Raw genomic sequence first — 24,696 nt, 5'->3', positions numbered from 1 at the left:
TAATGAATGAGTCTAGGAATCTGAGTTCTCATCCTCCTTCTATCCTCTCATGGTGAACATCAAAGTTCTTATCTGTAAAATCAGATAGGAAAGACAACATGATCTCTGAGGTCCATTTCAGCTCCGAAATTCTGATGCTCCATTTAATAAAACCAAAACCAAACTCATTGTCATCAAGTGGATTCCGACTCTTAGTGATCCTGTAGGACAGAGTAGAACTTCCCCATAAGGTTTTCAAGACTGAAAATCTGTATGGAAGTAGACTGCCATACCTTTCTTCCGTGGAGTGGCTGATGGGTTCAAACCACCAACCTTTCAATTAGCAGTCCAGCACTTTTGCCATTGCATCAACAAGCAGTCTTGTGCAGTGGGGAAAAAAGCCTGGGGTTTAGGAAATCTAGATTATAGATTATATTCTTGGTATTCTCCCAAGCCAGTTTTGTCGCCTTGAATGAGTTTCTTAACCTCTCTAATTTTTAGTTTTCTGATCCATGAAACAGGGATACCATCATCTCCTGCCTACTTCAAAACTCATTCTGAGGAGCAAGAGTTTGAAAATAAGATAATATACTAAATATTTTTAAAATGTTAAGATGCTATCATAATGAACTAGAGAGATATATATGTTTATTGTGCCAGGATTTAATAACATCAGAATTGATTCTAGCAGTTATGTTTTAAGAAAAAAAAAAAAATATGATGGAAACACAGAAACACAACAGAAATTTCTATTTGCAATTCACCTTTCTATGTATTTAGAACTTTAATACTTCCCTAGCCTATAATTCTATTAAGTTGAAAGATTTCAAAGATTTTTAAGTGTTACTCTCTAATTAAAGTTTTTAAGTTTGGAACTGAATACGTTTGAAACCCGTTGGAAGAAAAAAAAAAAAAACACTGGTTTCAAGTCGTGGTAATGTGAAAAAGTATATTTAATAGTTTATTTCCAAACTAACTGGAATGTTTAGATGTTGACAAATAATTGTTTTAAAATATGGCCTTGTAACTGTTTGTTCTGTGTCACCTTGCAAATAATCTTGATTACACCAATCTTATTTTCTTATTGTAAGTTTCAAATTCCACTGAGGTTACATCATGAACTTTGATGGATGAGCTAGACTGCTGTGTCTGTCTGGGCAGGTGTGAGATAAATTGCTGGGCAGGCTATGATCTTTGGGCAAATTATTCTCCTTGACTACAATATATATCGACGAGCTGTGTCAGTGTTCATATACACACTTGTCAGTTGCATTACCCAGGTGATGAAAATACAAGTTAAGGGACCATCAAAATGAAGAGGGAGAAATTCACTGTGTCATAGGAAATTAGTAAAAGAGCCATCACCTTAAGCTGGAAACCTTATGAGGTAAAACCTTTGGTAGGTTTTGACACAGAAAAAATTCAAAGCACTTAGTCTCATATAAGTAATTATATTTTTCCATCTCAATCCAAAATTAGTTTTACTTAACACAAATGAAAGAGAGCATTACAATCATTTAGGATGTTTTCAGCAGGAAGGAGTAGGTAGAAGGCTTTTACTTTCAACTAGATAGGTTTTGACCACTCGTTCAAATTAAGAACTCTTTTTTTTTTAATTTTTATTGTGCTCTAAGTGAAAGTTTACAAATCAGGTCAGTCCCTCATACAAAAAAATACGGAACGCTTCATGAATTTGCGTGTCATCCTTGCGCAGGGGCCATGCTAATCTTCTCTGTATGGTTCTAATTTTAGTATATGTGCTGCCAAAGCGAGCACAAAAACTGTCTTTTTATTGTTTTAATATAAAAAATAAGGTGATTCATGAGCTCTATAAAAGGGATCTTTAGAATACGTAAATACTCTATTCAAAGTTCCTTTCAGCAGATGTACAAACTATGTGTTTAGTAGTCAAGTACTACTAAACATGTCACAGATACAGCAGGAGATTTAAATAAATAAATGAGTGAATGAGTAAACAGACAAAAATATGCCTGCCTTCATGAAGCTTGTCTTTTATAAAGTAACACTTGTATGTTTTTGCTCCCTAGTAAAAGCATGACTTAATCTTGGTTTCAAGAGATAGACTAATAGCTATGCCACACACACACACACGCTATATAGATACAGATATATCTACATCTAAGAAAACAGCTCATTTAGGAAGAGTCCAGATGATTCTCGACAATTTTGTGTTTTGTCAAACCAGCTCCCGACCAATATCCTATACTTCATAAGGCCTAAAAAATACTCATACTCTTCCTTCAGTCCAAGCTGCACTGAAGGCATTGGCAAAAAATAAGGCTCCAGGAACTGTCGGAACACCAGTTGAGATGTTTCAAAAAACAGATGCAGCACAGGAGGTGCTCACTCATCTATGACAAGAAATTTGGAAGACAGCTATCTGGTCAACCCACTGGAAGAGATGCATGTTTGTACCCATTCCAATGTGCTCGAGCATGACAACAATTGTGAGGATGGCGCAGTACCAGGACCACGCAGGCTGTCACTATGAGATGGAACAGACTCGATGGCACCTACCAACAACAATAACCCATTCCAAAGAAAGCAGATTCAACAGAACATAGAAATTATTGAACAATAACATTAATATCACCCACAAGTAAAATTTTGCTGAAGATCATTCATTCAATAGTGGTTACAGCAGTACATCAACAGGGAACTGACAGAAAGTCAAGCCGGATTCAGACAAGGATGGGGAATGACAGATATCATTGCTGATGTCAGATGGATCGTGAAAGCAGAGAATACCAGAAAGATGTATACCTGTGTTTTATTGATTATTCAAAGGTATTCAACCGAGTGGATCATAACCATTTATGGATAACACCGTGAAGAATGGGACTTCCAGAACACATAATTGTCCTACTGGGGAATCCGTGCTTGGACCAAGAGGCAGTCATTCAGACAGAACAAGGGGCTACTGCATAGTTTAAAGTCAGGAAAGATGTGCATCAGAGTTGTATTCTTTCATCATAATTATTCAATCTGTTTTATATTTTACCTATCAATTAACACCAGCTAAACACAATCTCTACTTGGACAGAAGAAAGTTAGCCAGGCAATCTAAAAAATCACCCTTAATGACCAGTAAACAAATTTAAAATTAGATTATTTTCCCCCAAGCCAGATATTTTTTCTACAGAGTAATTAGCTACATTTGCGGAACTTTTGTGAAAATCTCAAGAGACTGTATTGTGGGTTGTATAACCCAGAGCAACCACTGTATTTGGATTACATAATCCGTAGTAACTGCAGCAAATGTGAAATGCATACATGGAAAATATCTCTGAGGTTATGATGACATGATACAATGTTAATTTCATCCAATCCAGTAGTCCAACTAAAGAGAGTAATTTCAGAATCTAGAAAGCTTGAATGCTTATCTTCAGTCACTTTCCTCCAAGGAATATCAACTTTAGTCTTTAGGAAATGAACAAAGATATTAGAGTGAGTTCTTTGGCAGAGATTGTAACCTGGCAACACCGGTAAAGAAATTAAATCCAGTATAATGAGTATTCCTTTCTGACTTCCTTGTCAGTTTCTCTTCTAATCCAAGCCTCATTTAGTAAACACTTGATAAAACTTCATTCTGCTTAGAGAAAATCTTGACATTTCGTTTTAATATCTTCATTCTGAAAACTAGATAAAAATTATAATAACAATAGAAAAGTAGGAATTATATAATTTTACAAAAATGGAAGGCTATTTTCCCTTTTAATTCCTTTGATATTTACCTTATATTTAGAGATCTATATTTACTTTTAGTACACACTTTAGAGCAATTAAGCTTTTCACTTAGATCACTTTTCAGGGCCCCATTATTGTCATTTATTTACTTGAATAATTAAACAAATACTGCAAGCATAAAGACAACCTTCTTAATAAGTACTCAGGCTTCCAGAATTCCAGCAGAACTTAGAACAAAGAGTTAAGTAAGAGAGGGGCTGAACCCCACAAGAAAATAATAATGATAATGACATTCTAACACTTTTTTCCTGAAGTCACTTTGAAATACTAGTTTGGGTGACTTTGACCAAATTACTTAACCTCACTGATGCCTTAACTTTCCTATATGTAAGAAGGGAAAACAATCTCATTTTCAAAGTTAGTGGGAGGGGTAAATGATACATGACGGTGCCTGGTCCAGTGTCTGGCACATAGTAGGTGCTCAGTTATGGTGACCATTATTATGATATGTCAGGAAGATGCACAATATTGAATCTATTTATTTGATGTAAAGCAAGCTCTCAGGCATGACACGATAAAGCATCTGCTTTTAGAAGAACAATTTTAAGTGAGCAAGTTCAGTGACGCTTAACGAATTTGGCTACCATTGCTCCAAGACCATTAAGCTTTCAGCTTCCTTCCTATGGAAAATCATGGGGAAGGAGTTTAAATTTCTTTCTAGGAATAGTCATTTAGCAGTTCTCCGAAGAGATTACTATGTTAAAAAAAAAATTTCATCCTAAGTATGCTGTTATACTGACTGGCAAAAATTGGACGCCACACTAAATACTTTCAGCTGATGAAGTTATAACTGAATATTTTTTTAATGAGATATTAGACAAACTTCCTGACAGTGAATTCTCATGGGGCATATCTGCTCATCTTATTCAGGACTATTTACTCTGAAAATTTTCAAGTATAATGAATTATTCCTTAGCTAAACAGAATATTATATTTATCAGAGAAAGTTCATTCCTTTTAACTGAGAGGTGATTTTATATGGAATTAGATATCAAAGAACTATGCAGATTTGGCAATATCTCAAATAAGTCTTATGTGAATATCTCTGAACTTCCACTCAAATACCTTTGAGTAGTGGGACTATGCCTGTCTCTCATTCACAATTTTAGCAGGAAACAAATGAAACAGCAGTCAAACCCTCAGATAGTTATTACTACTAAAAAATAAAAAATCTTATCTACTTAGGCTGAGAGGGATATAGGATACTGAATCGATAATAGTGTGCTAGACTAAAAGCCAGCATCTTGAGAGTTGTCATTGAGCTCTGGAATTAACTAGCTTCACAATTTTAGTCAAGCCATTTCCAATCTCCATACCTCAGCTGCCCTGTATGTATGATTAGGGGTTAGAATATAACACTTCTAAAGCCCCTTTGAATGGGCTTAAGAATGACAGTAGCAAGCCATTTAAGACACACAAAGGACATATTATTTGCTTTCATTTTCATATTAATTTTCCTTCCACAGGGAACCAACTATAAATTTCCACATCTATAGCACGCATCAGCAAAACCTTGAAAAAAGAAAATGGGAATATAATAGTAGTCGAAAGTAATATGGAAGCCTGAGCTGGCACTTTACTTTAAGAGGAGCTTTTTACTTCTTTTTTAAATACAACTGCAGTGTCCTTTGTTTTATAATACTTAACTATGAAGTCCTGCTAGATATTGTTGGGATAAGAGGCAACTTCTCTTGCTCACGAAAGTTTCTGTGATTTTCAAAAGCTGTTTCTTAAACAATCATAAAGAATATATCATACAATCCAAATTAGTGCTTTTCACTCTTCAGGAAGGAACACACATAAGAATTATAAAAATTTTATATTGTTTGACAAATTCTGAGTAACAAAGACATACATATATATATCTTTATATTATATATATATCTATACATATATACTTTTATGTATAAATATATGTATTATATAGTATAAAAAAAAAAAGACCAAAACCACTGCTAACAAGTCGATTCCAACTGATAGCGACCCTATAGGACAGAGTAGAATGGCCTCATAGGGTTTCAAAAGAGCAGCTGGTGGATCTGAACTGCCGACCTTTTGGTTAGTAGCTATACTCTTAACCACTGTGCCACCAGGGCTCCATATGGAGCCCTGGTGGCACAGTGGTTAAGAGTATATATACAAAATCTGCATATATATATATAATTTTTTAAACAGGTCCAATGAAATACTGAAATGTGGCATCACAAATAAAAAGCATGGGATTTCTGACAGGAAAATGGCTTTTTTTCTTTCTTTTTCTTCTCATTTCTCAACAGCAAGCATGGCATGAGTTTGGCTATAAGACTAACCAGTTTTGACACTAATAACTATATTACTTTATAGTATTTTATGCAAGACTATAGTGTCCTCCTGAACTAAGACTACAACTATAAGTTTGTGGCAAAACATTTTTTGCATATTTTTACAAGAATAAAAATGATATTCACATTTTTAAGTGTACAGTACCATTAAAAGCATATATGTGTATATCATGTATCTATCACATCTTTATAATCACATACAAAGTCATACTCTAGAGACGCTATTTTCCATTTTCAAACATGGAAAATAATACGCAATGGTATATTAACACTGTGACACATTTTAACAATCCATGTCATCTGTGAAGCACAACACTCCCATAATGAGGGATGTGGGTGGGTGGGTGGGTGAGGGGTTACTGCCAACAAATTTTTAAAATCCTCCTTAATTTCATATGCAAAATAAAGAAAAATATCTTGAATATTTCAATCATCTTGGTATCTTTTTCTTTCCCTCCTCCATATAAGTAATTAATAGATATATTGACGGAGAGGCAGAGCCAAGATGGCGGAATAGACAGAAGCTTCTGGTGAGCCCTCTTTACAACAAAGACCTGAAAAAACAAGTGAAACAAGTACATTTGTGACAAGCTGGGAGCCCTGAGCATCAAACGCAAGCTTTGACAATGAACTGAGGGGCAGGGGGAGGAAGAGACAGTTCGGAAGTGGAGAGGCATTACCGGACCTGAATCATGGGGAGCCCTCAGGCACCATTCCTGGAGTGGCGGCGGCGGTAGCAGGCTGGTACTAGCGTTTGGCTGCAGTCTCCTCAGGGAGAAGCAGCCAGTCACACAGCCTACTCACACCTCTGGAACCTGAGGAGAACGGCTCTCACAGGAAAAGCTAAGTACTTGCATATATTTTACAGTGCCCCCCCCCCGCCCCCAAGTCGGCTTCAGTGCCTGAATCCCTGGGCCTGAGATAGACCCTGGTGAGCACCTAGAGCCATCCTCCCTGCCTTGGGGGAGAAAAAATTTGCAACTGGGGGGAAAAGATAATTTGCTAGCTCCATGAACCAGGGGAGCTCAGGACAGATGCGGCTCCTGTCCAGGCATAAACTGTCCGTGGACCTTGAGCACCTTTCCCTTCTGCATGGACCTATGTGGGCCTAGTCTGGGAGAATAGGCCCTTGTTGGCAAACTCCAACCATTTCAGCTATGTGGTGGAGAAGTGGGTGTTTGATGTTTGACATTGCTTTGCCTATTAAACAAGGTCCTCACCTACTCACGTCAGGGACCTAAGGACTGGTAGCTCCACTCAGATCACCCAGCCACCTGTGACAGGGGTCCAAAGATAACTGGTACCTCCCAGGCCTTTCAGCCAAAAACTCTGGGTGCCCATGGTCCCTCTGCAGAGCCCACCCACCAGCATGCTCTAGGGAACAGAGATGTGTTTTCCTTAGAAACACTTGGGGGTCGGTTCTCAGCCCTCTGCCTTGTCCAGAGCATGACCCCCTGCTGCAATCAGATACCGGTATATACGCCAATCACCCCTGCCCTTCTAAGACCATAGGACAGAGCCTGAACCACATACTTGATGATCATCTACCTGGAAGCCTGAGATGAATTCATACAAGAAAACTGAATGGACTCCTAGGCTGATATACCTGATAACAGCTCTATCCAGCTGGGGACAGGACACCAGAGCTCCAAAGGTGAAAATAATCAAACTAACTCACTCAAGCAACCCAAAGGGGTATACCAAAACAAAACAAAGCAAGCAGCTACAACACAGTAAGCAAGCATAAACTAATACAATAACTTACAGATGGCTCAGAGACAACAGTCAATATCAAGTCACATAAAAAAACAGACCGTGATCACCTCAACAGACTCTCAAAACAAAGAATCCAGGGGTCTTCTAGATGAAAGTGCATTCCTGGAATTACCAGATGCAGAATACAAAAGTTTAATATACTGAACCCTTCCAGAAATTGGGAAGGAAATGAGACAATACTCAGAACAAGCCAAGGAACACACAGATAAAGCAACTGAAGAAATTAGAAGGATTATTCAGGAACATAATGAAAAATTTAATAAGCTGGAAAAACACATAGACAGCAATCAGAAATACAGAAAATGAACAATAAAATTACAGGATTAGACAACTCAACAGAAAGTCAGAGGAGCAGAACTGAGCAAGTAGAAGCTAGAATTTCTGAACTCGAAGATAAATAACTTGGCACTAACATATTTGAAGAAAAATCAGATAATAGAAACTAAAAAAATGAAGAAACCTTAAGAATCATGTGGGACTCTATCAAGAGAAATAATCTATGAGTGATTGGAATACCAGAACAGGGAGGGGTAACAGAAAATACAGAGAAAATTGTTGAAGATTTGTTGGCAGAAAACCTCCCTGATATTGTGAAAGATGAGAAGATATCTATCCAAGATGCTCAACGAACTCCACATAAGGTAGATGTTAAAAGAATGTCACCAAGGCATATTATAATCAAACTTGCCAAAACCAAAGATAAAGAGAGAATTATAAGAGCAGTGAGGGACAAACAAAAAGTCACCTACAAAGGAGAGCCAATAAGAAAAAGCTCAGACTACTCAGCAGAAACCATGCAGGCAAGAAGGCAATGGGACGACATATTTAAAAAATTCAAGGAAAAAAATTGCCTGCCAAGAATCATATATCCATCAAAACAGTCTCTTAAATATGAAGGTGAAATTAAGACATTTCCAGATAAAGACAAGTTTAGGGAATTTGTAAAAACCAAGCCAAAACTACAAGAAATACTAAAGGGAGTTCTTTGGTTAGAAAATCAATAATATCAGGTATCGATCCAAGACTAGAACACTGGGCAGAGCAACCAGAAGTCAACCCAGATGGGGAAATCCAAAAAAGCAAAGCAAGATTGTAAAAAGAAAAGAAAAGGCCCCAAACAGGGTAAAAGCGATGTTATTACATAAAAGAAGACAACACTAAAATAATAAAGAGGGTCTAATCATACACCTTCCATATGGAGAGGAAGATACGGTGATACAAAGAAATAAAAGCTAGATTTAAATTTACAAAAATAGGGGTAAAGAATAAGGTAACCACAAAGGAAACAAACTATCCTACTCATCAAAATAAAATACAAGGGAAAAATACAGACTTAGCAGAAACAAAATCAAAAGCAACAAATATGAGGAAAGGACAACATATAAAGAAAATCTACTCACCACATAAAATCAAGTGGGAAAAAGAAACTGTCAACAACACACAAACAAAGACATCAAAATGTTAGAACTAAATTCATACCTATCCATAATTACCCTGAATATAAATGAACTAAATGCACCAATAAAGAGACAGAGAGTGGCAGAATGGATTAAAAACAAGATCTGTCTATATGCTGCCTACAAGAGACACACCTTAGAATTAGGGACACAAACAAACTAAAACTCAAATGATGGAAAAAAATATATCGAGCAAACAACAATCAAAAAAGAGCAGGAGTGGCAATATTACTTTCTGACAAAATAGACTTTAAAGTTAAATCCATCAGAAAGGATAAGGAAGGACACTATATAATGATTAAAGGCTCAATACACCAAGAAGATAAAACCATATTAAATTTTTATGCACCCAATGACAGGGCTGCAAGATACATAAAACAAACTCTATCACCAATGAAAAGTGAGATAGACAGCTCCACAATAATAGTAGGAGACTTCAACACACCAGTTTCGATGAAGGACAGGACATCCAGAAAGAAGCTCAATAAAGACACGGAGGATCTAAACGCCACAATCAACCAACATGACCTCCTAGACATATACAGAACACTCCACCCAACAGTGACCAAGTATACTTTCTTTTCTAGTGCACATGGAACATTCTCTAGAATAGAACACATATTAGGTCATAAAGCAAGTCTTAGCAGAATCCAAAACACTGAAATATTACAAAGCATCTTCTTTGACCATAAGGCCATAAAAGTGGAAATCAGTAACAGGAAAAGCAGGGAAAAGAAGTCAAACACTTGGAAACTGAACAATACCCTGCTCACAAAAGACTGGATTATAGAATACATTAAGGATGGAATAAAGAAATTCAGAGAATCCAATGACAATGAAAACACTTCCTATCAGAACCTTTGGGACACAGCAAAAGCGGTGCTCAGAGGTCAATTTATACCAACAAGTGCACACATCCAAAAAGAAGAAAGGGCCAAAATCAAAGAATTGTCCCTACAATTTGAACAAACAGAAAAGAGAGCAACAAAAGAAACCCATAGGTACCACAAGAAAACAAATAATAAAAATTAGAGCTGAACTAAATGAAATAGAAAACAGAAAAACAACTCAAAGAATTAACAATACCAAAAGCTGGTTTTTTTTTTTCCTTTTAAATAACTTTTATTAAACTTCAAGTGAACGTTTACAAATCCAATCAGTCTGTCACATATAAGTTTACATACATCTCACTCCCTACTCCCACTTACTCTCCCCCTCTTGAGTCAGCCCTTTCAGTCTCTCCTTTCGTGACAATTTTGCCTGCTTCCCTCTCTCTCTATCCTCCCATCCCCCCTCCAGACAAGAGTTGCCAACACAATCTCAAGTGTCCACCTGATATAATTAGCTCACTCTTCATCAGCGTCTCTCTCCCACCCGCTGACCAGTCCCTTTCATGTCTGATGAGTTGTCTTCGGGGATGGTTCCTGTCCTGTGTCAACAGAAGGTCTGGGGAGCATGGCCGCCGGGATTCCTCCAGTCTCAGTCAGACCATTAAGTTTGGTCTTTTTATGAGAATTTGGGGTCTGCATCCCACTGATCTCCTGCTCCCTCAGGGGTCCTCTGCTGTGCTCCCTGTCAGGGCAGTCATCGATTGTGCCCGGGAAAAGCTGGTTTTTTGAAAAAAATCAACAAAATTGATAAACCATTGGCCAAACTGACAAAAGAAAAACAGGAGAGGAAGCAAATAACCCAAATAAGAAATGAGATGGGTGATATTACAACAGACCCAACTGAAATTAAAAGAATCATATCAGATAACCATGAAAAACTATACTCAAATTTGAAAACCTAGAAGAAATGGAGGAATTCTGAGAAACACAAAACCTACCTAAACTAACACAAACCGAGGTAGAACAACTAAATAGACCCTTACCAAAAGAGAAGATTGAAAAGGTAATCAAAAAACTTCCAACAAAAAAAAGAAAAGCCCTAGTCCAGACGGCTTCCCTGTAGAGTTCTACCAAACTTTCAGAGAAGAGTTAACACCACTACTACTAAAGGTATTTCAGATCATAGAAAAGGACAGAATATTACCAAACTCATTCTATGAAGCCACCATATCCCTGATACCAAAACCAGGTAAAGACATTACAAAAAAGGAAAATTACAGACCTGTATCCCTCATGAACATAGATGCAAAAATTCTCAACAAAATTCTAGCCAATAGAATTCAACAACATATCAAAAAAATAATTCACCACGACCAAGCAGGATTCATACCAGGTATGCAGGGATGATTTAACATTAGAAAAACAATTAATGTAATCCACCACATAAATAAAACAAAAGACAAGAATCACATGATTTTATCAATTGATGCAGAAAAGGCATTTGACAAAGTCCAACACTCATTCATGATAAAAACTCTCAGCAAAATAGGAATAGAAGGAAAATTCCTCAACATAATAAAGGGCATTTATGCAAAGCCAACAGCCAGCATCATCCTAAATGGAGAGAGCCTGAAAGCATTCCCACTGAGACTGGGAACCAGACAAGGATGCTCTTTATCACCACTCATATTCAACATTGTGCAGGAAGTCCTAGCCAGAGCAATTAGGCTAGATAAAGAAATAAAGGGCATCCAGACTGGCAAAGAAGAAGTAAAAGTATCTCTATCTGCAGATGACATGATCTTATACACACAAAACCCTAAGGAATCCTCCAGAAAACTACTGAAACTAATAGAAGAGTTCAGCAGGGTACTGGGATACAAGATAAACATAGAAAAATCAGCTGGATTCCTCTGCACCAACAAAAAGAACATCAAAGAGGAAATCACGAAATCAATGCTATTTACAGTAGCCACCAAGGAGATAAAATACTTAGGAATAAATCTTATCAGAGATGTAAAAGACTTATACAAAGAAAACTACAGTACACTTCTGCAAGAAACCAAAAGAGACTTAACATAAGCGGAAGAACATACCTTGCTCGTGGATAGGAAGACTTAACATTGTGAAAATGTCTATTCTACCAAAAGCAATCTATACATTTAATGCAATTCCAATCCAAATCCCAATGACATTCTTTATTGAGATGGAGAAACAAATGACCAACTTCATATGGAAGGGAAAGAGGCCCCAGATAAATAAGGCATTACCGAAAAAGAAGAACAAAGTAGGAGGCCACACTTTACCTGATTTTAGAATCTATTATACCACCACAGTAGTCAAAACAGCCTGGTACTGGTACAACAACAGATACATGGACCAATGGAACAGAATTGAGAATCCAGACATAAATTCATCCACATATAAGCAGTTGATATTTGACAAAGGCCCCAAAACAATTAAATGGGGAAAAGACAAGTCTTTTTAACAAATGTTGCTGGCATAACTGCATATCCATCTGCAAAAAAAATGAAACAAGACCCATATCTCACTCCATGCACAAAAACTAAGTCAAAATGGATCAAAGAGCTAAACATAAAATCTAAAACGATAAAGATCATGGAAGAAAAAACAGGCACAATGTTAGGAGTCCTAATACATGGCATAAACAGTATAGAAAACATTATAAAGAACGTAGAAGAAAAACTAGATAACTGGGAGTTTCTAAAAATCAAACATCTATGCTCATCCAAAGACTTCGCCAAAAGAGTAAAAAAACTACCTACAGACTGGGAAAAAGTTTTTATCTATGACATTTCTGATCAGAGTCTGATCTCTAAAATCTACATGATACTGCAAAAACTCAACTGCAAAAAGACAAATGACCCATTTAAAAAATGGGCAAAAGATACGAATAGACACTTTACTAAAGAAGACATTCAGGTAGCTAACAGATATATGAGGAGATGTTCATGATCGTTAGCCATTAGAGAAATGCAGATCAAAACTACAATGAGATTTCATCTCACTCCAACAAGGCTGGCATTAATCCAAAAAACACAAAAAAATACATGTTGGAGAGGCTGTGGAGAGACTGGAACACTTATACACTGCTGGTGGGAATGTAAAATGGTATAATGACTTTGGAAATCGATTACGAGCCCAAGAGACAGAAAGGGCCACATGAACCAGAGACTACATCATCCTGAGACCAGAAGAACTAGATGGTGCCTGGCTACAATCGATGACTGCCCTGACAGGGAACACAACAGGGAATCCCTGAGGGAGCAGGAGAGCAGTGGGAGGCAGACCCCAAATTCTCATAAAACCAGACTTAATGGTCTGACTGAGGCTGGAAGGACCCCGGTGGTCATGGCCCCCAGACCTTCTGTTGGCCCAGGACAGGAACCATTCCTGAAGCCAACTCTTCAGACATGGATTGGACTGGACAATGGGTTGGAGAGGGGTGCTGGTAAGGAGTGAGCTTCTTGGATTAGGTGGACACTTGAGACTATGTTGGCATCTCCTGCCTGGAGGGGAGATGAGAGGGTGGAAGGGGTTAGAAGCTGGTGAAATGGACACGAAAAGAGAAAGTAAAGGAGAGAGCAGGTTGTCTCATTAGAGGGAGAGTAATTGGGAGTGTGTAGCAGGGTGTATATGGGTTTTTGTGTGAGAGGCTGACTTGATTTGTAAACTTTCACTTAAAGCACAATAAAAATTATTAAAAAAAAAAAAGATATATTGATGTTCCCCTTGAGAATGGAAACCAGACAAAGATGCCCTTTATCACCATTCTTATTTAACAATGTGTTAGAGGTCCTAGCCAGAGCAATTAGGCTAGAAAAAGAAATGAAGGGCATCCAAATTCGTAAGGAAGAAGTAAAAGTATCTCTATTTGCATATGATAAGATCTTATGCACAGAAAACCTGAAGAATCCACAAGAAAACTACTAGAACTAATAGAAGATTTCAGCAAAGTACCAGGATACAACATAAACATACAAAAATTAGTTGGATTCTTCTACACAACAAAGAGAACATCAAAGAGGAAATCACCAAATCAATACCATTTACAATAGCCCCCAAGAAGATAAAATACTTAGGAATAAATCTAACCAGAGACATAAAAAGACCTATATAAAGAGAACTACAAGACACTACTGCAAGAAACCAAAAGAAACCTACCTACGGAAGTGGAAAAACATACCTTGCTCATGAATAGGAAGACTCAGCATTATGAAAATGTCAATTCTACCCAAAGCAATTTACAAATACAATGCAATTCTGATCCAAATTCCAATGGCATTTTTTAATGAGGCAGAGAAACAAATCACCAACTTCACTGGAAAGGGAAGAGGCCCTGGACAAGAAAAACACTACTGTAAAAGAAGAACAAACTGGGAGGCCTCATACCACCTAATTTTAGGACCTATTATACCACCACAGTAGTGAAAACAGCCTGGTACTGATACAATAACAGGCAGATAGACCAATGGGTCAGAATTTAGAATCCAGACATAAATTCATCCACTTATGAACAGCTGACATTTGCCAAAGGCCCAAAGTCCTTAAACAGGTAAAAATGGTCTCTTTAACAAATGGTTCTGGAATAACTGGATATCCATCTGCAAAAAAGTGAAACAAGACCCATACCTCACATGATGCACAAAAACAAACTCAAAATATATCAATGACCTAAATATAAAATCTAAAATGATGAAGATCATGGAAGAAAAAATAGGGACAATGTGAGGAGCCCTAATACATGGCATAAACAGTATACAAAACATTAGTAACAACACACAAACACCAGAAGGGAAACTAGATAACTGGGAGCTCCTGAAAATCAAACACTTATGCTCATCCAAAGAGAGTATAAAGACAACCTACAGACTGGGGAAAAAAAATTGGCTACAACGAATCCAATCAGCATCCAATCTCTAAAATCTACAAGATACTGCAAAACCTCAACAATGAAAAGACAAATAACCCAGTTAAAAAATGGGCAAAGGATATGAACAGGCATTTCACTAAAGAAGACATTCAGGTGGCTAATACATATATAAGGAAATGCTCATGATCATTATCCTTTAGAGAAATGCAAATCAAAACTACAATGAGATACCGTCTCACCCCAGTGAGGCTGGCGTTAATACAAAAAACACAAAATAATAAATTTTGGAAAGGTTGTGGAGAGACTGGAACACTTATACACTGCTGGTCGGAATGTAAAATTGTAAAACCACTTTGGAAATCAATTTGGCACTTCCTTAGAAAGCTAGAAATAGAACTAATATACGATCCAGCAATCCCACTCCTCGGAGTATATCCTAGAGAAATAAAAGCCTTCACACGAATAGATATATGCACACCCATGTTTACTGATGCACTGTTTACAATAGCAAAAAGATGGAAACAACCAAGGTACCCATTAACGGATGAATGGATAAACATATTATGGTATATTCACACAATGCAATACTACTCAACGATAAAGAACAATGATGAATCCATGAAATATAACATGGAGGAATTGGGAAGGCGTTGTGCTGAGTGAAATTAATCAGTTGCAAAAGGACAAATATTATATGAGACCACTATTACAGGAGCTCAAGAAAAGGTTTAACATAAGAAGAAAACATTCTTTCATGGCTACATGGGTGGGGAGGTAGGAAGGGAGAGGGGTATTCACTAATTGTAGATAAGAATTATTTTAGGTGAAGGGAAAGACAAAACACAATACAGGGGAAGTCAGCACAACTGGACTAACCCAAAAGCTAAGAATTTTCCTGAATACAACCAAATACTTCAAGGGACAGAGTAGCAGGAGCAGGGATCTGGGACCCATGGTTTCAGGGGACATCTAGGTCAACTGGCATAACAAAGTGTATTAAGAAAACGTTCTGCATCCCACTTTGGTGAGTGGCGTCTTGGTTCTTAAAAGCTAGCAAGCAGCCATCTAAAATGCATCAATTGGTCTCAACCCACCTGGAGCAAAGGAGAATGAAAAACACCAAAGACACAAGGAAAATATGAGTCCAAGAGAAAGAAAGGGCCACAAAACCAGACTCCATGAGCCTGAGACTGGAAGAACTGGATGGTGCCCGGCTATTACTAGTGACTGCCCTGACAGGGAACACAACAGAGAATTCCTGCTGGGGCAGGAGAAAAGTGGGATGCAGACCTCAAATTCTCATAAAAACTAGACTTAATGGTCTGACTGAGATTGGAGGGACCCCAGAGGTCATGGCCCCTGGAATCTCTGTTAGCTCAATACAAAAACCATTCTCAAAGCCAAGTCTTCAGACAAAGATTAGACTGGACTATAAGACATAAAATGATACTGGTGAGGAGTGTGCTTCTTAACTGAGGCAGACACATGAGAGTATGTGGGCAGCTCCAGCCTGGAGGCGAGATGAGAAGGCAGAGGGAGACGAACTGGTTGAATGAGCACAGGAAATACAAGGTGGAGAGAAGGAATGTGCTGTCATATTTTAGGGAAAGCAACTAGGGTCACATAACAATGTGTGTACAAGTTTTTGAATGAGAAACTGACTTGGTTTGAAAACTTTCACTTAAAACACAATTAAAAAATGCAAAAAAAAAGATATTGATAACTAAAAAAAAGGCTATTAGAGAAAAGCAGGCTTTACTATTCATGATAATGAGAGCCCACTGAAATCAGTAGTTAACCCTTTCAAAATATTTTAGGTATAAGAAAAGCTATATAATCATTTTCATTTATTACTAGATAAATAGGAATGAAAAAGATGACTAACAGGCTAGCACCACATTGAGATTTGAGGTATTGTGTCTCATCTCACTGTTTCTGCTCATGAACTTTGACAAAAAGTAAGACTTTTAGGTCATGAGAAAATATGGCAGTCAAAATTCAGAAAGAAGTTTTGCTTCTCAAGAGCAACCTTTTCTTTTGTTGTTTCCTTGTCTTGCTTTGTGCAAGGTCTTTTAAAACATATTAACAGAAAATGAGTCACATAGTTAAAATATATTACTAGAAAACGAGTCACATATTTTGATTTAGAGGCATATGATTCTTAACTACCTGAAGAATTCTTATTTAATATCTGACAAAATGTTAAGACTGTAGTATACAGAAATCAGTTTTAGCAGAATGCTAAAGAATGTACTGGAAACATCCCAAATATGTATCTATTATGGCAAGGTTTGTATCTGTTATTGGAGAAATAAAAACAAATTCCTACCTTAAAAAATCTAGTGGGTTGTGGTGAAGGACATGTCTAAACTCTTAACAATGTTTGGATTCCTGTTCCTCTTATGTCGGTCCTATGAATCCCAAGTGACTGCTGCTGTCCTATCTTTAAATAATAGGAATCCTCTGAACTCACTTTTGCTTTGGATTAGCTGTGATAAGAACCTCTCTAAAATGAATTAAACTGAAACCAAGCAGTCACTTCTCACAAAAGCTCATGGCAGTAGATTGTATCATTTAATCGTTAAATGCTACATGTTCCTTCAAGCTCATAACATTGAGTAAAAAGACTTAAATCATACCACAAATATTTGACACAGGCTTCCTTCTTATGTTACCCTTGAAAAGTTACTTTGATGTGCTCATTCTACTCAAAATAACTTTTTTTTTTAATTTCACCAGACTGATTCAATAATTTTCTTCCATTAGATCAAGAAATTCCATTGAGTATAGTTAAAGGCAGTGCAAATTTCAATTAGCTAAAAGTATGAATTATAAAATATTTTAAAGATAAATTTCCCAAAAATGAAAGAAGAGAGGACATTTAATAAGCATAGGCTATATAAACGATGCTACAGATGATTTATAGACACTTTTCCCAATAACTTTTTACTTGTCTTCCCAACAACCTTGCGGATGTCATTCCCGCTTTACAGATGATGAGCCGGACTCAAAGGCATTAGGTCACTTGGACAGGCTCACTCAACTGACGTGAAGTAGAGCTAGGATTTGAACCCAAAATTTTCTGACTCCAATGGCCCACATGGTTTGAGCTGTAACACGAAACAACACCCACTCCCTCAGAAGTATGCCCTTCCTTAATGCATCTCTCAGATCATCTAGGTGCCAACGATCTTGAAAAGAAAAAGAGAAAGATGTTTCATTAAAAAAAAAAAAAAAAAACTAAGAAGTTTAACTTTGGATGAATGAAAAAAAAAAAATTCTCTAGGGCAAAATTATTTTCAGAGAGGGAACTTTTTTTCTCGAAAGCAGAAGGGTAAGAGACAACATTGACAGGGAATCCAGAAATCAAGGATCATTTCAGGGGAAGAAAAGGACTGAATCTTAGCGAAAACTGGCTAAGAATTGAAACTGACAGTACTGAAATGATTTAGGGACACATTTTATATAAGAGAGAGCTTTTTTTTTTTTTAACATCTTCATCAAGGTAAAATTTACACACCATAAAATTCACCCATTGCAAGTATAATTCAATGACTTTTAGTAAATTTTAAGGACATCCATCTCCATAATCCAATTTTAGAATATTTTCATTGTCCCTCCCCGAAACTGCCTTCAACCCCTTTGCAATCAAACCCTGCTGCCACCACCAACACCAAGCAACCTCTGCTTTCTGTCTCTATAAATTTTTTTAGACACTGCGTATAAATGTAATCATATAATATGTAATCTTTTGTGCCCGTATTATTTCACTTAACGTAATGTTTTTGAGTTTCATTCATGTTGTATCAGTATTTAATTCTCTTATTATTGGACAGTTTACTTGTACAGATATACCACATTTTGCTTATCCTTTTACCAAATTGATTGAAATTTAGATCGTTTTTTAGTGTGAGGCTAAAATGCTTCTGTGAACATTTGTGTTCACGTCTTTCTGTGGACATAGCTTTAATTTATCTTGGATAGTTTCTTAGGAGTGGAATAATTGGATTAAAGGGTAAGCTCTGTAACTTATTAAGAGACTGCCAAACTGCTTTCTGAAGTGGCAGTACCGTTTTACATTGACAAAACTTTAATTTTTATCTTTGGAGTTTGTGATGAAATGAGTTTCTTTATGTAGCCTCTTACCTTGGCTCTGTGAAAATGAGAGAAAAATAAAACAGCTTGGGAGATTCTTCCCTTGGGCCCCGAGGAGTTGTCACAGTTGCCCTTGTTACAGTTGTCTTAATCCTTTGGAGACGCTTGTTACTTTTACCCAGGGAAGACTGCCAGTCTAGGCCAGCAGAAAATATTGGTTATTATGCAAACAGATGGAGCCACTTTCAAGGGAACTGGCCAGTTTAGTCCAGAGAGGGGATTGGTCAGTTATTATGCAAATAAGGTGTGTAAAATATACCACAGTAGGATTGAGCCGTTTGCCTATATAAGCATTCATCCCAGAGAGGTTGAGCGGGGCCTCACTACCATCAAGAAGAAAATCCTGGAGTACAGTATGCCCTTTGGACCTGGGCTCCCTGTGCTGAGAACCTCCTAGACCCAGGAGACAGAGAGAGCTGTAATACCGGAGTGGCAGCAGCAGAACCAGGAGACTGGTACAAGACAGCATTGGGGGCTTCCTGGCCTACAGAGTGAGGCAGCTATAGTGGGCTTGCCGACTTATGGAGCAAGACAGTTGAGGACCTTTGGGAAGGAGGTTTGATGGCAGAGTGGGGTGCTTTGGACACTTGTTCATGGAGCTAAAAGAGCTGTAACACTTGCCTAAGCAGGGCAGGAGCTGAGAGGAGGCCTGTCTTAAGCGGGCTAAGGAGAGGCCTTTCCTGAGAAGGCTGAGAGAAGCCTGTCCTGGGAGGACTGAGAGGAGCCTGTCCTCAGGGAGCCAAGAGGAGGCATGTACAGTTGGCTGAGAAAAAGAAGAGAGAGAAAGCTGCCCTACACTAAAGAAGGGAGGGATGTGCTCTTCACTTTAGGGGTGCGTTCCAGGCCTTGCCTGTGTGCTTCGTTGACATTGAACCTGTTCCGTCCAAGTTAATCCTGACCCCATGCTACTTCCTTAATAAACCATATAACTGCGAGTATGGTCTGTGACTTCTGTGTGGCCATTACAATGAATTTTCCAACCCAACAGAGAAGTAGGAGAGCTGTGGGGAAGATGGCTGGTATCAGAATTGGCAAAAAGGTTGGAGAATGGAGGTACGTCTTACCTCCACTAAGAGGAATCTGCTCTGGGCTAACGTTGATGCTGATTCTTATTCTTCCTGAAGTGGAACAAGGTCCGACACTATTGCTACCCCTACCCCGTTACAGAGTTAAATAAACAAAATTCATGTATTGATATTAATAATAAACATTATTTTAAAACCTAAAATTTAGGTGCTAAATATACTTAAAATGTACCCAGGGCCACTTAAGGGATGGCTGAGAGCTTGGCAGGTACCAGAGGAGCCAGGGAAGTCTCTCTCCACTGAAGGTCTCTGACAAAACCAGTGGAGATGCAAAGTCTAGCACTTCCTATGAAATGTAACTAGACTAAGACAAGAGAGCAAGGCTTCCCTTTATATTTCATATGTTTTTCTTTCACCAAATTATCTTAACTGTAAAGAACAACACACAGTCTTGGATCGAAAGGGTAATGGTGCTGAGAACAGAGTAGAATGAGTTTAAATACTATAAAAATATTTGCAGGTGCCGTATCTGCAGTTGTGGTCCATCTACAGATTATTTTTTCTTTTTGGGTTAATTATCTTGTTTTCACAGGCATCCAACTCACTACTTATATGCAAACAATAAGAATCAAGTTTCTGCCAAAAGAATTAGCTCTGTAGCCAATGGCAACTTCCTTTGGCAGGATATGTATATTCACTGGCATTAAAAAACACTTAATTTTTTTATTCCTGAATTAAATACTTGTAACTAGTTTCCAAAAGAGCAACTGAGGATATGAAGAGAGAAGACAAGTGACCCTAGGCAAAGTGTTTGATTTTTCTTATTGGAAAAATAAAGCTTAACCTTGTTACTCTAGGAGTTAGAATTTATAAAGAGGAAAAGAACACTACTATTTTCTCCAAAGCTGCACTGCTTTCATGAGATACAATAAAACTTAGCAATGATGTTTTTGAAATGGAAGGTCTTTGGATCTAAGAAAAGTTTTCTGGAGTACACATGGATTGGACGAGATATCCAAGAGTAAAATTAAAAGAGCCAGATGAAGGGAATATTCAGTTTGGAGGCATTTGTTGGCTACGTATAAAAGTCCAAAGTATATGTGATACTGGCACATATTCAAAAATAAAAGTATTCCTTATAATTCAATAATGATTAAAATATGGGAGAAAATAAACCCAGCGCCATTGAGTCGATTCCAGAAAATAAAAGAAAATAATCTGAGTTTCAGATTATTTTTCAGTCAAATTGCCAACAAGACCACTATGGTTCCAAACTCTTACTCGGTTGGTTTAAATATGTATCATATACAGTTTTTGAAAATGACCTTTACTTATTGGGCAAAATCATGCAATGACGTTTCACATAAATTTTAATTTATTTATCTAATACAATTTTCCAAGATAATACTGCTCTGTCTGCATTTTATGCCCATTTCTTACAGAGGAGAAAACTAAGGGAAAATAGACAAGAAACACCATCACCTACTCTCTAGCTCTACCATGATGGAGGTGGAATAAATGCTTTCCTTTTAAATACCTGTAGTCCTTTTCCTGCAAACGGTTCAATCGGGCTAACTCTCAGAAAAGTACCTAAAGCAAATGTACTAAATCTCCAGTCACGTGAACTGGGATAGGACAACCCAGCATGAGACGGAATGGAAAGACAAAACATGGTTTTAGTGCTCACCACTTCGTGCCGAACGTTATTACAAAGCTCTACTGGGGGTACACCAGGCCTAGACCAAATCAACGCTGTAAAGTAATTGCTTTGCCTCTGATTGCTCTAAGTGAAATACATACATAATAAATACAGAGCACTAACATGTACAAGAAATAAGAGCTGTTGGTTACAGACTCTCTTTTTGCTGTGATGCCATAGTAACCGTCAGTGGAGTCCTCTGTGGACAGTAATCTAAGTGATGCTAACACTTGTTGTTACTGAGATAGTTCTTACATTTATAAAGGGCTAGAGGTGCAAAGTGCTTCACAAACATTACCTGAAATCATCAGGATTTCCAGAGAATTGTGATTCCTTCTGAAGCTTAAATAGGAAATGCATCAACCAAAACTGCCAATTAGATCTTAATCCTCATAAACCATTTGTGGTTACATTTTCCAATCCTCTACCTAGGAAAATATTTGGAAAATTATGACATACGAAATTTGGTAGGTTCCTGTGTTTTGTAATTAAAGATTCAAAGTGAATAGCCATTATGACAGAATCGATGCAGAAATAAATGTGAATGTAACACTTATGACCTGAAAGTTATAGAAATCTATACCTTGAAGTGGAAGAACTTTCAACTGGCAAATTAAATCAATATATATTCCTGTCGTTTGGCATAACATTTATTTTTGAAAGCTTAAATGACACTCTAAAAAGGTATATCCTTTACCTTCTGCCATACGTGCCAATCATGTAGAAATAATTTCCAGAGTATACATGCTACAACATATTTAATGATAATACATACATGGGTATGCATTTTTGAATTTTCAATAATCCATATACAAAATTCATATTGAAAATTATCTTTAGAGCCAATTGTCTTGAAGAACAAAATATAAATTTTTAAGACTTTTAATGAACATTCTTATGTAAGGAAACACTTAGCATTTTAATGAAATATTTCAAATATGTAATGTAATAATTAGAGCTTTTTAAGACTAATATTCCAAAAGTATTATTGCAAATACATGTCATACTTCCACTGTTGAGATTCTAAGTGGAGGTAAAAATTTCCATTTTGTATGTATGTTGATGTGTGTGTGTGTTTATGTGTACAACTATATATACATACACATCCTTTACAATATATTCATTTAACAAAAAAATAGACTCATACATTATTGGCATACAGAAAACTACATTATTTCATAAACATTCAGTCCATAGCTATAGATTAGAAGTTTACTGCACTGTAAGAACTTTTCTATAGATAAAATTATAAATTATTTACTTTCAGCTATCTTATGAAAAAATTTATTCAAAAACACAAAAACAATATTAACATCTATTTATAGTGTCCTTTCTCTACAGAGTTAAAAAAAAAAAAAAGCACTGATTTGTATTAGCTCATTCAATGTAACAGAACTTTTATTACTTTTTTTCTGGAATAGAAAAAGTTATAGAAAATCATTAAGGTAGAGGATTTTGTTCTTATGTGCTTGTAGGATATCCGAAATTATGCACAATAATAGATGTGAACTCCAAAATATGGGCTGAATTATGAAGATGAGTCTTACCCTTAAGCCTTATTTTATACTAGTATTTCCCAAAAGAAGTTCTATAGAGAACTAGTTCCACTTGGGAAATACTAGTCTAAACAAAGGTAAACAGGCATCTTTACTTCAGAGTTTTTCAGTCTCTGGTTTAATAATGTGCTTTGTGACTCTCTAATAGCACAGTATATGATATGCAGCCTGTCAAACTTATTTGACTCTAGATTCTCCTTCCATTTCCCCCCACAGAATCTTAAGTGATTAATGTGCTATAGGGTTCACTTTGAGAATGCAACGATAGCCTTTCATTATTGGGAATTTTGGGAGAAATTACAGTAATATTGCCATAAATAACAATTTTTAGTACAGAAGAAAAAAGATATTATTTTTTTAAAGTTAAGAAAAATACTGTAATGTTCAAATTGAGCTGGCAATATGAATTTTTAAAATAAATATTATCTATCCATTTCAATTTTCTAAAACTAATGTCAGCCCATCAGCAATGAGTACCTCTACTGGCATATACTGCTTTCTTTACCATTCTCCACTAAGAGGAACCAGATATCTTTGGAGAAATGACTGATCCAGATATTGGGCAGGAAAAGTGCAAGGTAAATCTGAAAAATTTTATGCCAAAAAGCAAAGAAGCTGTCAAGGATTAATGGGATTGTGTCAAAAAAAATTTAGGAAGAAGATTGAAAACGTTCATATTTATCAAAGTTGTGACATTCTGAGCATCTAAAACAACCAATTTTAATTTATGATGATAGGATGATTCTATAAAAATTGATTAATATATAAATTACACCTGAAAAAGCCAAAAACATTCATTTTTACCATCGGAGGCAGTCTACATAAAAATTTATTAGAGAAAAAGAAGTAAACATATATCCTGCTTTTCCAGAGAAACTATATTTTATGTTAACCAAATAGTTTAATTTTGAAGATCAGGTAATAAATAAAGAATAAATGATAGAATTAGAATATTCTTTCATCATCCCTAGTAAAACTAGTGAATCAGGAAAGAATTTTCAACTAATACTAGAAAATGGTTTACAAATGTGATTTGTGCTCAAGAAAACTATTTCTGCTTCTCTTCTTTCAAGATGCTTAGTAAGTACACATTCCCCTCTCCTCTTGGAGGTAGGCATAGCCATGAGACTTGCTTTTGCCAATGGTATATGAGTAGAAATAAGATGTGCCACTGGTGGGCAGAAACATTTAAAAGCTAAGGCATGCTTCACTATTTCACTCTTACCAGCCCTACCC

The 24,696-nt window shown here is 36.8% G+C and overlaps 1 non-coding gene across 1 annotated transcript; it reads right to left on the bottom strand.

Moving 5' to 3' along the window:
- Positions 1-1,648: 1,648 nt before the first annotated feature.
- Positions 1,649-1,755, bottom strand: LOC111752330 (U6 spliceosomal RNA). Its single transcript, XR_002787293.1, has one exon. It is a non-coding gene; the product is annotated as a U6 spliceosomal RNA (small nuclear RNA).
- Positions 1,756-24,696: the final 22,941 nt, after the last annotated feature.

This window comes from Loxodonta africana, chromosome 23, assembly GCF_030014295.1.
Source record: "Loxodonta africana isolate mLoxAfr1 chromosome 23, mLoxAfr1.hap2, whole genome shotgun sequence".
NCBI lineage: Eukaryota > Metazoa > Chordata > Mammalia > Proboscidea > Elephantidae > Loxodonta > Loxodonta africana.
This window is presented reverse-complemented; position numbering and strand designations above follow the sequence as displayed.